Genomic DNA, 13,611 nt, shown 5'->3' with positions numbered 1-13,611 from the left:
CAGATGTTTAAGCTGACTTTAGAAAAGTTTCAGAAGCACAAGACATTGCTGATATACACTGGATAACTTAGAAACCAAAGAATGTTAAAAAAATAAGTCACTGATTATAGAAAGGGCTTTGACTAGGTCAGTCATAGTGGAAATATTCAGAAAAATGAGAATTACAGAATATCTCATTGTCCTTGTATACAGATTAGGCAGCCACAGTATGGATATAATATGGTTAAATAGACTAGCCCCAGGTTGGGAAAGGAGTGCAGCAAAGCTGTCTGCTCTCCCTTTGTTTATTCAACTTATATGTCAAATATATACTAAGAAAAGATGGACTGTAGACTCGAACTCTAGGCGCTATCTAACAAAATGAAATTGAATGGTGAAAAAAGTAAGGTTCTACATTTAGGCAGGAAAAATGAAATGCACAGGTATAGTATAGGTGGTACCTTGCTCAATAGTAGTAACTGTGAAAGGGATCTTGGAGTCCTAGTAGACAATCACTTCAATATGAGCCAGCAGTGTGCTGCAGCTGCCAAAAAAGCCAACACAGTGCTAGGCTGCATTAACAGAGGGATAGAATCAAGATCACGTGAAGTACTAATACCACTTTACAATTCCTTGGTAAGGCCACACCTGGAATACTCCATCCAGTTTTGGTCACCATGATGTAAAAAAGATGTTGAGACTCTAGAAAGGGTACAGAGAAGGGCAACAAAGATGATTGGGGGACTGGAGGTTAAAACATATAGGGAACGGTTGCTGGAATTGGGTATGTGTAGTTTAACGAAGAGAAGGGTGAGGGGTGACATGATAGCATTGTTCCAATATCTCAGGGGCTGCCACAAAGAAAAGGGAGTCAAGCTATTCTCCAAAGCACCTGAAAGCAGGACAAGAAGCAATGGATGGAAACTCGTCAAGGAGAGAAGCAACCTAGAACTAAGGAGAAACTTCCTGACAGTTAGAACAATTAACCAGTGGAACAACCTGCCTCCAGAAGTGGTGAATGCTCCAACACTGGAAGTTTTTAAGAAGAGACTGGACAGCCATTTGCCTGAAATGGTATAGGGTTTCCTGCCTGAGCAGGGGGTTGGACTAGACGACCTCCAAGGTCCCTTCCAACTTTCTTCTTCTTCTTCTTCTTCTTCTTCTTCTTCTTCTTCTTCTTCTTCTTCTTCTTCTTCTTCTTCTTCTTCTTCTTCTTCTTCTTCTTCTTCTTCTTTTTCCTCTTCTTCTTCTTCTTTTTCTTTTTCTTTTTCTTCTTGTTCTTGTTCTTGTTATTAACATGGTTTTAAAACTGGAGGAAGAAAGACAAAAAGCCTGTGCTATGCTGATGATACTATCCTGGTAATCTAAAATGCAAAGAATTTGCAAGCTGTAGTAATAAAAGTCAAGGAACACAGACCAAATTAATTACAACCAGCCTTAAAATTGACAAGGAAGATTTTAAACTGGTAGATAGCTTCTTTCCTTTTAGACTCAACCATCAACTGTAAAGAAAAAGCAGTCAAGAAATGCTGTATGCTCCAAACTAGCACTTGGCAGCCATGAAGGACTTGGGGAAAATATTCAAATGCTTACAAAGATTGGAATGTGAAAGCCATGGTATTCCCTGTGATACTTTATAGAAGTCAAAATTGAGACTTTGAAGAAGCTTTGAAGTTTTTGAAGTTTGCTGTTTCCTGAGAACACAAAGGACAGCCAAGAAAACAAACTGATGGATCATTGAACAAATCAACTCAGTTCTCACTCAAGGCACAGATTATTGATTCAAATTATCCTACTTCAGACAAATTATGCAAAGCTTAGCTCTCTGGAGGAGACTCTAACAATGGAAAAGATGAAAGGAAAGAGAAGAAGAGGGCGACCAGCAGCAAGCTGGATAGACTCAGTTACAGTACTGATGAATGCACCATTGGAAGAGCTGAAGGATCAAATTGAGGTCAGATCATCAAGGAAAAATCTATGTGATCACTAAGAGTTGATAGCACTTGATGGTATATAATCAGTCAATAAATCAGTTATATCTCATATATGTGTTAATTAGGGCACTGAAGAGAATTTGTCTATAAACCAAACTGTTTGGGTAGGTACTCTCAGATTTGTCCTGTTGTAATATGCTTTTCTGATGGGCAGAGCAAATGACCAGAAAGTTATATTTGCAAAAATAGCATATTTTTTAAAAAAAGAATTTCCCTTCTGTACTTTTGATGTAGATATTATTTAAATTGATTGTCTGGGATGTTTAGAACATTGTACTCTGTTTGGTTTCTAGGACATCTCCAGAAATTGATGATAATGACAAGAGAATTATAATTGCATAGCAGCCCCATAAAATACCATATTTTTGGACCATAAGACGCACCTTTTCCCCCCAAAAGTGGGGGGGGGGAATGAGGGTGCGTCTTATGGTCTGAAGGTGATCCGTATGGCCAGCCCCAACCTCCGCAAGTGGAAAGTAAGGGAGATTGCCAGGAGCACGAATCGGCACGTGCTGAGAAACGCCGATCTCACGCTCCTGCACTCTCCCTCGCTCGGAGTCAGCTTCCCTTGCTACAAGAGAAAGCAGGCTGAAACCGAAAGAGGCAGATTGCCAGGAATGCGAATCGGCTGATCTCGCGCTGCTGCAATCTGCCTCGTTTCAGCCTGCTTTCTCTTGTAGCAAGGGAAGCTGAAACCGAGCAAGGGAGTTTGCAGGAGTGCAAGATCAGCCGATTTGCATTTCTGGCAATCTCCCTCGCTCCGTTTCACACATGGACCATTTCCTATTGCACAAAGACCAGCAAGGTGAGTGGCTCAGATTTTCAGTGGGAAAATGAGTGAAAGCAAACAGAGGGCCAGCTGCATTTCTGAGAAGAGATCCCGTTTAACATCTGGTAAACAATGTGGAACTGCAATTCAGAGAGAAGGAAGTCTGCACATCACAAGGAGCCACAAGTTTGTTTTAAGTGACAAGCAAAACAAATGAGCCTCAGTAAGTTGGGCCTGACTGGTAAAAAGTTCCCAAACTGTCCCTAATCTAGTTAGCTAAGTTTCATGTTCTTTTCTCTGCTGGGAAGAGTATGGAAGGAAGCCGTCAACCAAGTGAACTTTAAAAAGGGATCCATGGTTTTGTTTTGTTTCTTTAATTCCAGACAAAGTGAAAATTCTCAGGTTACATCTGCAATGGTGACAAACCACAAGCCATGCTTGCTTATAAACGTGTTAGCAGCCCAGCCATAGTTTTTGTCTCTACAAGACCCCCGCTGCAATCCTCTCTCGTAATTTCTCTGGGATGCAAAATAAAGAGTTGCTGGTACCCCATCTTGCAGGATTAGTGAAGGATAATTCAAACAATAACCCATGTAAAGTATTTCGAGTAACGCTCAGCATTGCCTGAAGTCCAATCCATTTAATGGCAACTGGAAGGAAGGAAGGAATGGACAATGGGAGAGGGAGGGAGAGAAAGAGAGAGAGAGAGAAAGAGAGGGAGGGAGAGAGAGAGAAGGAGAAAGATTTTTTTTCTTGTTTTCCTGCTTTAAAAACTGGGTGCGTCTTATGGTCCGGTGCGTCTTATGGTCTGAAAAATACGGTACTTATTTTGCATGTGGATGTATAAACATATATTAAATCCAATGTTTCCAAGCAGAATAAAATATATTTTCCAAGAGAAATAGCTAGCCTAAGATATTTAAGATAAAAGTCAGTTGGATTAAGGAATCAGATCATCTGTTGCCTGATTAAAAATTAATGGATTATATATTTACATTTTTCTGATTTCTCTGAATATTTTCAAAGTACCATAAAGCAAAAATGCTGTCAATTTTCTAATAAAAACATACATTAAGAGACAAAATAGTGTAATTGATGTACTCTTCATTCTGTGTTTAAATCTTTCTAAGACAACTGTTCCAAACTTCCAAACTTAAATGTGTAAGTAAAGGTTTCTGAAAGATTTAAAACTAGCAGAAAGCTTGACATTTTGTCTAACCTGTTTACAAATTGGGGGAGGGGGGATAAAAATCAAGCTAATGGCCCTTTTCTGCTTTGCATTATGTATGTGTTCCATATAAAGGAGCAGGGCTTTGAATACACAACATTGGCTGGCATCTTGACCACCTTTGAGCTCTGACCCCCTGCTCATCAATTGTAAATATAAGCTGCTATAACATAATGACTGATATGATCACAAGAGGGTTGACATATTATAGATGCTCATAGCATATTTCATAATAAAAGTATGAAGTAATTTCTCTCCAAATTGTATAGAAGTTAAACCTTCCTAAAATGCAGGATCTTAATTTAATAGAAAGCTTGCTTTAGGTTTCAGGGATCCTAAACCAACAGGTATAGATGTTTCAAACTTGACAACTTTGAGATGTGTGAAATTCAATTCCAAGAGTTCTCCACTTCTTTTTTGAGGAAAAGAAAAATGAACTTGGAGGCAAGGCTGGCTGATCACAGAAAGAGAGTTGAAGCAAAACGTTATGACATCCCATCCTTCTCAGAACATTGTGAGTATATCTGGAAGCTGCAGGGATATAGCCACAGTTCCCATTTATTTTATGCCATTAAAAACTACTAAAAGAAGTTAAAAACTTAAAAGAAATACAATGTTTAATAATGGATCAGATTTTTCAAAGTAGCAATACAAAATTGACATGGATAAATTTGGTTGATCACTATCTACTAGGCTGGCTACAATCTATGACCTTTTGGAAATTTTATGTTGTAGTCCTGTAACTCTCCTCTCTCCTAAATTACTATGTGGCTTTAAGGAAAGAAAAGGAACATCTCATTTCCCTTGTTTCACTCCAAGCCACATTGGGTTTTACAAAAGGTCAAGTCTTCTTCCATATTTTCATCTTCTTAGTTGGCTGTTATCTAAATACAAGCATACTTTCCTAAAAATTCTTCCTGTTTATACTGTTCAAGATGTTAGTTAAGTGCCTATATTTCATAGAAACTGTGAATCATTATATCTAGCCCTGTCTCGAACTGCTGTTAATAGTTCAACCTCTTGATCACTAAAATCCAATCAGGATTCATTATTGCTAGGATTTCCTCTCCTTTGTTTGCATTGTCCTATTGATTTAAAGCAGCCTTTCTCAACTTTTTGACCCTGAGGAACCCTTGAAATTGTTTAACCTCAGGGAACCAGAGCTTAAAAAAATATTGCATCTGTTTCATTTTTAAGTTTGCCTATATGCATTAATAGTGTTCTTAAACTAAAAAAAAACGAACTTGCCTCTTTAATGTGAAATCTGTGCTTCTTTATGCTCTGAACCAATTTTTTTGGCTGTTTCCTGGGTCGAATTTGTGATAAGCACTTATGGGTTTCATCGTCTATAGAAATAACACAATTTCTGTCTTTGCTTTGATGCATGTTAAATAAGAAAATGCTTGTCACATGTGTAAAAAGTTCAAAACTGCAGCAAAACATCCAGTGCCTTCCTATGGATAGCAGGATAGCAGGAAACAGAAATTGAGAACTTGTTCATGGGCAGATCAGTGAATCTCAGCTTGAGTATACAATCAGATTGCAGCTGACAAAATTCTCCCTCTACCTTCAAAGTGAAGTTCTCAAGCTGAGCAGAAGATGCAGGGAAAGGAGCCCCAACACTGTCATAGATTTCTGTTGAAAGGGAGAGGACTAATCAGTCACAAGCGCAAGCAGCTGTGGAAACATTTCAATATTTCCTTTTCCAACGTGATTTTCCCAAACATTCAGTTTTCTTTTACTTCCAAGAATCTTGTCACTTGAAGTCAAATCATGTTTCCAGTGCCCTGTAAGGACTTGTGCAGCTGGTTCATATAATGAAATGAATCTTTATTGTCAAAGTACAACTATGTGTACATTGAGATTAGCTGATCCTCCCTTTGTGCTCCCACCCCCCAACACACAGTGACAGCAAACCCTCCATCTTACTACACCATGTGAACCATAATGAAAGATGTCTGCTATGTAGGATAGTTTCTGCACCCATTCTCCATCTTCAGAGCATACAGCAAAATGTGGACTACAGGTACAAACACAACTGAACCCAAAATTTCTGTTGCTAAACAACAGTTACATGAATTTTGCCCATTTTATGGCTTTTCTTGCCACAGTTGTTAAGTGAATCACATGAGTTGTTAAGTTAGTAACACAGTTGTTAAGTGAATCTAACTTCTCCATTGACTTTGTTTGTCGGAAGGCCACAAAATGTGATCACATGACCCCAGTACACTGCAATAGTCATAAATATGAACCAGTTGCCAAATTTTTATTATGTGACCATGGGGATGCTGCAGTGTGAAAAATGACCATACAGTAAGTCATTTTTTTCAGTGCTGTTATAACTTCGAACTTCACTAAACAAGCTGTTATAAGTCAGACACTATCTGTACTATTTTCTCCAAAAACTTTTCCATTCTCACCTAGAGCATGACTTTTCTTTTGCTGTGTAATAAGTTCTGCTAGTAAATAATGTGCTTCTTGGGCTTTTTTACTGACTGTAATTTTATTAACAAAATTTTTACTCTGCTCTGTGATTCCAATAGCCATTTAAAATAATCAGAATTTATATTTGTTGTCAAGTGTCTTTTTAATTTGGCTGAAATCATTGCTGCATTTGTAAATTGTTTGCCACAGATGAGGCACAGTGGAATAAGACAACTCAGATCACCATGTTTACTTTATGTAAAGATAGAGGAGTCCCTGTGTGTTTGTGTTTTATTCTGCTAGTTGTAGCTGACTATAGAGGGCAGTGCTTGTCTCCACTTCAAGAGCCTTTGAGCCAGCGCTGTACAAAGACATTTCCACAGTCATGTGGCCAGCATGCTGCTACAAAGCACTGTTACCTTCCTATCAAAGTGGTACCTACTTGCACTTGCATGCTTTCAAACTGCTAGGTTGGCAGGAGCTAGAGAGAGCGCAATGCTCAGGTTTGAACTCAGCTCTCAGCTTTCCAATTTAGCATGGTGTGATGGCTGAATGGTTAACACTTCATATAAAACCATAGACAAATGCCCTCGCCGTGATGTCCCGCTGCCTGGAGGCGGTCCAGGTCTGGATGGGGAGAAACAGGCTTTGTCTCAATCCTGCCAAGACTGAGTGGCTGTGCATATCGGCATCTCGGGTTAACCAGACTATTCCACCTTTAATGATGGGGGGGTGAGGTGTTACCCCCCATTGATTGGGCTCTCAACTTGGGCGTCCTCCTGGATTCACAGCTCAATTTTGAAGACCATATAGGAGCCATGACCAGGGGGGCTTTTGCCCAGGTTCGCCTGGTGAGCCAGTTGCAACCCTACCTGGACCGAGATGCCCTATGCACAGTCACTCATGCGCTCGTGACCTCCCGTTTAGACTACTGCAACGCTCTCTACATGGGGCTGCCCTTGAGGACCACTTGGAGGCTTCAGCTGGTGCAGAATGCGGCCGCGCGAGTTGTGATGGGGGTTTCCTGATACTCCCATGTAACACCACTACTCCGCAAGCTGCATTGGCTCCCGGTTGCCCTCCGGGTGAGATTCAAGGTGCTGAATATAAAGCCCTAAATGGCTTGGGTCCAGGATATATGAGGGAACACCTGCTGCCAGCATCAAGTGCCCTTCGTCCAGTGCGCTCCCACAGGGAGGGTCTTCTCAGGGTACCGCCAGTAAAAGATTGCCAGTGGATAACACCCAGGGGGAGGGCCTTCTCAGTGGGTGCGCCTGCCCTTTGGAACCAGCTGCCCATGGAGCTTAGGACTGCCCCCGATCTCCGTTCATTTCACTGGAACCTGAAGACCTGGCTCTTCGAGCTCTCTGGCCCAGGCTGAGAATTTTAATTTTAATTGGGGTTTTTATTTTTTCAGGGATTGATTTAATCTTTTTAAATTGTTTTTAACTTTTGTATTGATCTTTGTTTTAACACCCTGTAAACCGCCCTGAGTCCTTCGGGAAAGGGCGGTATATAAATCCAACAAAATAAAATAAATAAATAAATAAAATAATTTTCATTGTAAAGGACTATTTTTTGAGGCTATTAATTGAACAGTGCAGAGGAATGCTTGAAAAGATTTAAGCTTTTTAAAATAATATTTTATTAATTTTCCAATTTTCCATTTGATTATTTAAAAAGCAACATGGTGACTGGGTTAATCAATAATTCAATAACAAAATCTTTAGTGCAAATCTCAGGTTACAACATAAGATATTTCTCGTATTCAAACTAGTACATCTCTAATTATATCAACTCAATAAAGACATCATTATTACATTTATCAATAATTTTTTGGCTTATACATGTCTTAATTACATTCAATCTTCATAAACAATCCATATCCTGTTATTAATTTGTACATAATTTTTAACTTCTCATCAATATTCCAATTTAACCTTTGATATCCATAATTTTCAGACCTTGGGTAACCAGGATTTCCCTTATCTCACTTCATAACAAACTATAAACTTCAAAACACACATTTTATCTATTTAAATATAATCTTGTTCTATTTCCTAAGTTATCTATTTCCCACCATATTAAGTCATCTACTTAATAATATCATATCCCCTTTAATAAATCAAAACCATTATATATATTGCCTGGGTTAATCAATAAGTCAAACATATTTATGATAATTTTCTTTTCCCTTTTAGATCTAATTTTTCAATATTAGACAAATCAAATCCTTATTTTCAACTAGTTTCCAGGCGGAACCAAGATGGTGGAGAGGCAGCAAAGGCTGTAAAGAGCTCCTCCAAAAGTAAAAGTTTTATTTTATTTTACTTTATTTTTATTTTAACTTTTTAACCTCTTTTAATATTGTATTTTAACCTACCTCTTTTAAACTTTTTAAACCCATTTTTAACCTATTCCAACCTTTTAAACCATAGTTTTAAACTTATTTTTAAACCTGTTTTAACAAACCTGAATGGGGAAAAGAAGGAAGAGACAGCACTCTGCAGCAGAAAGTATATCCAAGCCTTTGAAGCAGCAGAAAATGGAGGATTATATTGCAAAGAGACAGTCTGCTCCAGTAAGTAACTCATTCGCAGGCACCTTATCAGATAAATTTAATTTATGTGACTCATTGGAATGGGACTTACAAACCAAACTGGAGAGCAGACAGCGTGTGGAGTTGTCCTCCTCCCTCTTGGAGAATGGCTCCCCTCCTTGGAATCTGGCAACAGCCTCTTTTACACAGGAGGGAGATGTAGCAAATTTGAAGGGGGAAAATGTGACAGACTTCCTCTCTAGACAATGTTTGCTTACAGCTCAAACTGTAAACTCAATATTTAATTTTAATTTAATTTATTAATATTTCTATACCGCCCTTCTCCCGAAGGACTCAGGGCGGTGTACAGGGCAAGAATAAAACACAAAGATACAAAAATTAAAAAGTAATTAAATACATGCCCATAAAAACAGTTGGTACATTAATAAAAACCCCAATAGAAGATAGTAAAAACCCCACCAATCCCCCCTCAGGCCAGGCCGGCTTGTTCGAACAGGTATGTTTTCAGATCGCGGCGAAAGGAGCTAAGATCGGGCACCGTCCGGAGCTCAACTGGTAACTGGTTCCATAGCTCCGGGGCGCCCACAGAGAAAGATCTCCCCCTGGGGGCCACCAATCTACATTCTCTGACCGGTGGCACCCTGAGGAGTCCCTCTCTGTGGGAACGCACAGGGCGAAGGGAAGTTGACGCCGGCAGCAGGTGTTCCCTAAGGTACTCCGGACCCCTCCCATGTAGGGCTTTAAACACCATTACTAGTACCTTGAATCTCACCCGGAAGACAACTGGCAACCAATGCAGCTCACGGAGCAGAGGTGTGACATGGGAGTATCGGGAAACTCCCAACACAACTCTCGCGGCTGCATTCTGTGCCAGTTGGAGCTTCTGGGTGGTCCTCAAGGGCAGCCCCATGTAGAGAGCGTTGCAGTAGTCTAGTCGAGAGGTCACAAGCGCGTGAGTGACCGTGCATAGATCATCCCGGCTTAGATAGGGCCGCAACTGGCGCACTAGGCGAACCTGGGCGAAAGCCCCCTAGTCACAGCTCCTATGTGGTCTTCCAGGGTGAGCCGTGAATCTAGGAGGACTCCCAAGTTGCGAGCCCTATCTACGGGGGGCAATAATTCGCCCCCCATAGCGAGAGGTGGAATATCCGAATAAACCTGGGATAAAGGTATACAAAGCCACTCGGTCTTGTCGGGGTTCAGTTGAAGTCTGTTCCTCCCCATCAAGACCCGAACCGCCTCCAGGCAACGGGACATCACGGTGAGGGCATCACTGGGGTGGTTTGGGGTTGAAAAGAAAAGCTGGGTATCATCAGCATACTGATGATACCCAACTCCAAAACCACGAATGATCTCACCCAGCGGTTTCATAGAGATGTTGAACAGGAGAGGCGAGAGGACCGACCCCTGAGGAACTCCACAAATGAGAGACCTCGCGGTCGACCTCTGCCCTCCTGCCAACACCGACTGCGAGCGTCCCAGGAGATAGGAGGAGAACCACTGTAAACCCGTGCCTCCCACTCCCAATCCCCTGAGATGCCGCAGCAAGATAGCATGGTCGATGGTATCGAAAGCCGCTGAGAGGTCTAATAGGACCAGAACAGAGGAATGTCCCCTGTCCCGAGCCCTCCAGAGATCATTCACCAGCGCGACCAATGCCGTCTCCGTGCTGTACCCGGGCCTGAAACCCGATTGGTATGGGTCTAGATAATCCGCTTCATCCAGGACCAGAGGGAGCTGATGTGCCACCACACTCTCAACAACCTTCGCAAGAAAGCGAAGGTTGGAGACAGGACGAACGTTGTTCAATACAGCTGGGTCCAAGGCAGGCTTCTTGAGGAGAGGCCTCACCAACGCCTCTTTCAAGACAGCGGGGAAGCTGCCCTCACTCAAAGAAGCTGATATAACTGCCTGGAACCAGCTGCGTGTCCTCTCCCGGGCTGCATAGACCAGCCAGGAAGGGCACGAGTCCAATAAACATGTGGTGGTGCTCAGCCTCCCCATGATCCTGTCCACTTCCTCCGGAGTCATAGAATCAAACTCCTCCCAGGTGATATCGACAAGACCGCCTGTGTCCTGCTCGACAGACTCTGCCCAGTCAGAGTCCAGACCGGTCCGAATCCGAGCGATTTTGTCCGACAGATGCTGGTTAAACTCCTCGGCACGACCCTGCAAGGGTTCCTCCCTCACCTCCTGATTCAGGAGGGAGCGAGTCACCCTAAACAGGGTGGCCAGGCGATTATCTGCGGACGCGATAAGGGTGGCGAAGTGGTTAGACCTCGCCTCCCTTATCGCAGCGAGATAAGACCTAGTATAGGTTCTTAGTCGCAATCAGTCGGATTTGGATCGGCTGGATCTCCAACCGCTCTCTAGGCCCCGTCTACGACGCTTCATCTCCCGGAGCTCCGCGGAGAACCATGGAGCTCGACGGGATCTGCACCGGGTCAGGGGCCGCAGGGCTACAACTCGGTCAAGAGCCTCAGTGGCTGCCCTTTCCCAGGCTTCCACTAAGGCATCTGCCGAGCTGTGAGCAAGGGAGGCAGGTGGGGATCCCAGCGCCGCCTGGAACCTCTGGGGATCCATTAAGCGTCTGGGGTGGTACCATTTGTTAGGTTCCACACACCCACGGCGGGGGGTGGCAAAACGGAAGACCAGCTGCAGGAGATGATGATCGGTCCATGACAGGGGCATAACAATTGGGGAGCCCCCACCAAGATCATCTAACCACCGTCCAGATAAGAAAACTAGGTCAAGGGTGTGGCCTCCCTCATGAGTCGGTCCCGAAATTACTTGCATCAGGTCCATGGCCATCATGGAAGCCATGAACTCCCGAGCCAACTCAGATGATCCTCCCAGAGATGGTAGATTGAAGTCCCCCAAAACTATAAGTTTCGGGAACTCAATCACCAACCCAGAGAGGACATCGAGAAGCTCAGGCAGGGCTGCTGCTGCATGACTAGGCGAAAGGTACACCAGCAGCAAGCCCAACTGCGCACCAGGGCCGCATCTCAAAAAGAGAGACTCACACCCGACTATCTGGGGAACGGTGGCCTCCCGTGGGCACAAGGTCTCCCTCATAACAACCGCCACTCCCCCACCCCTACCCTGAGCCCGAGGCCGGTGTAGCACCCGGAAACCTGGTGGGCAAAGATCAACCAGAGGAATACCACCCTCTGGGCCCAACCAAGTTTCCGTGATGCAAGCCAGGTCCGCCTGCTCACCCTCGACCAAGTCACGGACGAGAAGAGCTTTGTTAGCGACAGACCTGGCATTCAAGTACACCAGCCGGAGCTCAGGAGGCTGCACATCCTCACTCCCGGGACCTCAGGGCGGAGCCAGAGGGTCAGAGTGCCTCACCGCTTGTAAGCAGCGGAGAGACCTTCCCTGAGATCGATACGGCCCTCTGTTCCTACACCTGCTGCCATTCCCTAACGTCGTGGGAATGGGTAATCCCACGACTGGCCCTGGAGCCCCAGAAGCAACCGACCCCCGCTCCTCCCCCCCGCGATCCGCCTTGGCACTGGCCTGAACAGAGGTTGTTGGACTGCCCCCCTCGTCCAAACAACCAAAAGAAGTACCCTCCCTCCTCCCTAACCCCCGAAAAAATTTCGACAAAAAACTAACCAGGGGCCTCTTGTTAGGTTTACGTCGGAGGCCCCTACCCGTGCCCAGCCATCTCTCAGGGTCCCAATAAGTGGGCCCTTCCTCGAGATCATAAGCGGCTGGAAAGGCGGGTCGCCCCCAGGAAGGGGGAGCACCCCTGAGGGCGAGCAAGTCCGTAGAGGAATACCTAAGATAAGGCATAAGAGCAGTCCAGATGCAGGTGGTCCATAGTCAGTAAGGAGGGTCTAAGCAGAGGACAAATAGGTGTCCCGACCCTCCACCCAGTCACTGCCACTAAGCTGGGTGCACCCCCAGGACAGGCCAACCACCGTCCTCTCACGACAGTCGCAAGGCCTATTCCTGGGGGGGTGGTCTGAAACACCCATCCTGGGTATAGCATGTCCCCTAGAGCTCTCACCTCTAGGGGCAGCAGATGTAAGTTCAAGCCACCCTCTCACGGTGGCTAATACCCAGGGAACTCTGAATCCTTTGGGGATGATATGTGGGTGACAATAAGCAACAGTCAGGCAGAAGTATAGTAATATAATAATCCATCGTAGTACGCCATCAAAGTCTGCACTGCTAAACAGCTGAGTCCTCCGTTGCTCTGCCGTTCCAGAAGGTTGTTCATGGCCACAATTCCATGGGCCCTCAGTTCTGCAGTCATTGGGGCCTTCCAGATTGTGGTCTAATGAGTCTAACTCCCTTAGGTTCAAAAATCCATTGGCACCGACCGGAATCACAACAGGTGCCACGGAGAGCATAGGTCTTTCAAGGGACCGCTGGGCTCCATTGGGATCCACCGGAGTTAACCGGCTAACCCAGGAACCTTCGGGGCCACCAGCAACAGTGAGGGTACCAGGCCATCTGGAACAAGCAAAGCAAACAGGGGAGAAGACAAGTCGAGTGCAACATCGCCGCTGAGCCACCAAGGCCGCTACCACCACCGGAGCACCGCTGCAGACGCCGCCGCCATTGCTGCCGCCACCAGGATGCCGCCGGAACCAAAAACGATCCAGCCATTCCCGCCACCGATGGAAAACGGGCCGAAAGG

This window comes from Vipera ursinii, assembly GCF_947247035.1.
Source record: "Vipera ursinii genome assembly, chromosome: 6".
Lineage (NCBI taxonomy): Eukaryota > Metazoa > Chordata > Lepidosauria > Squamata > Viperidae > Vipera > Vipera ursinii.
The sequence above is the reverse complement of the archived record's forward strand: the minus strand, read 5'-3'. Positions refer to the sequence as shown.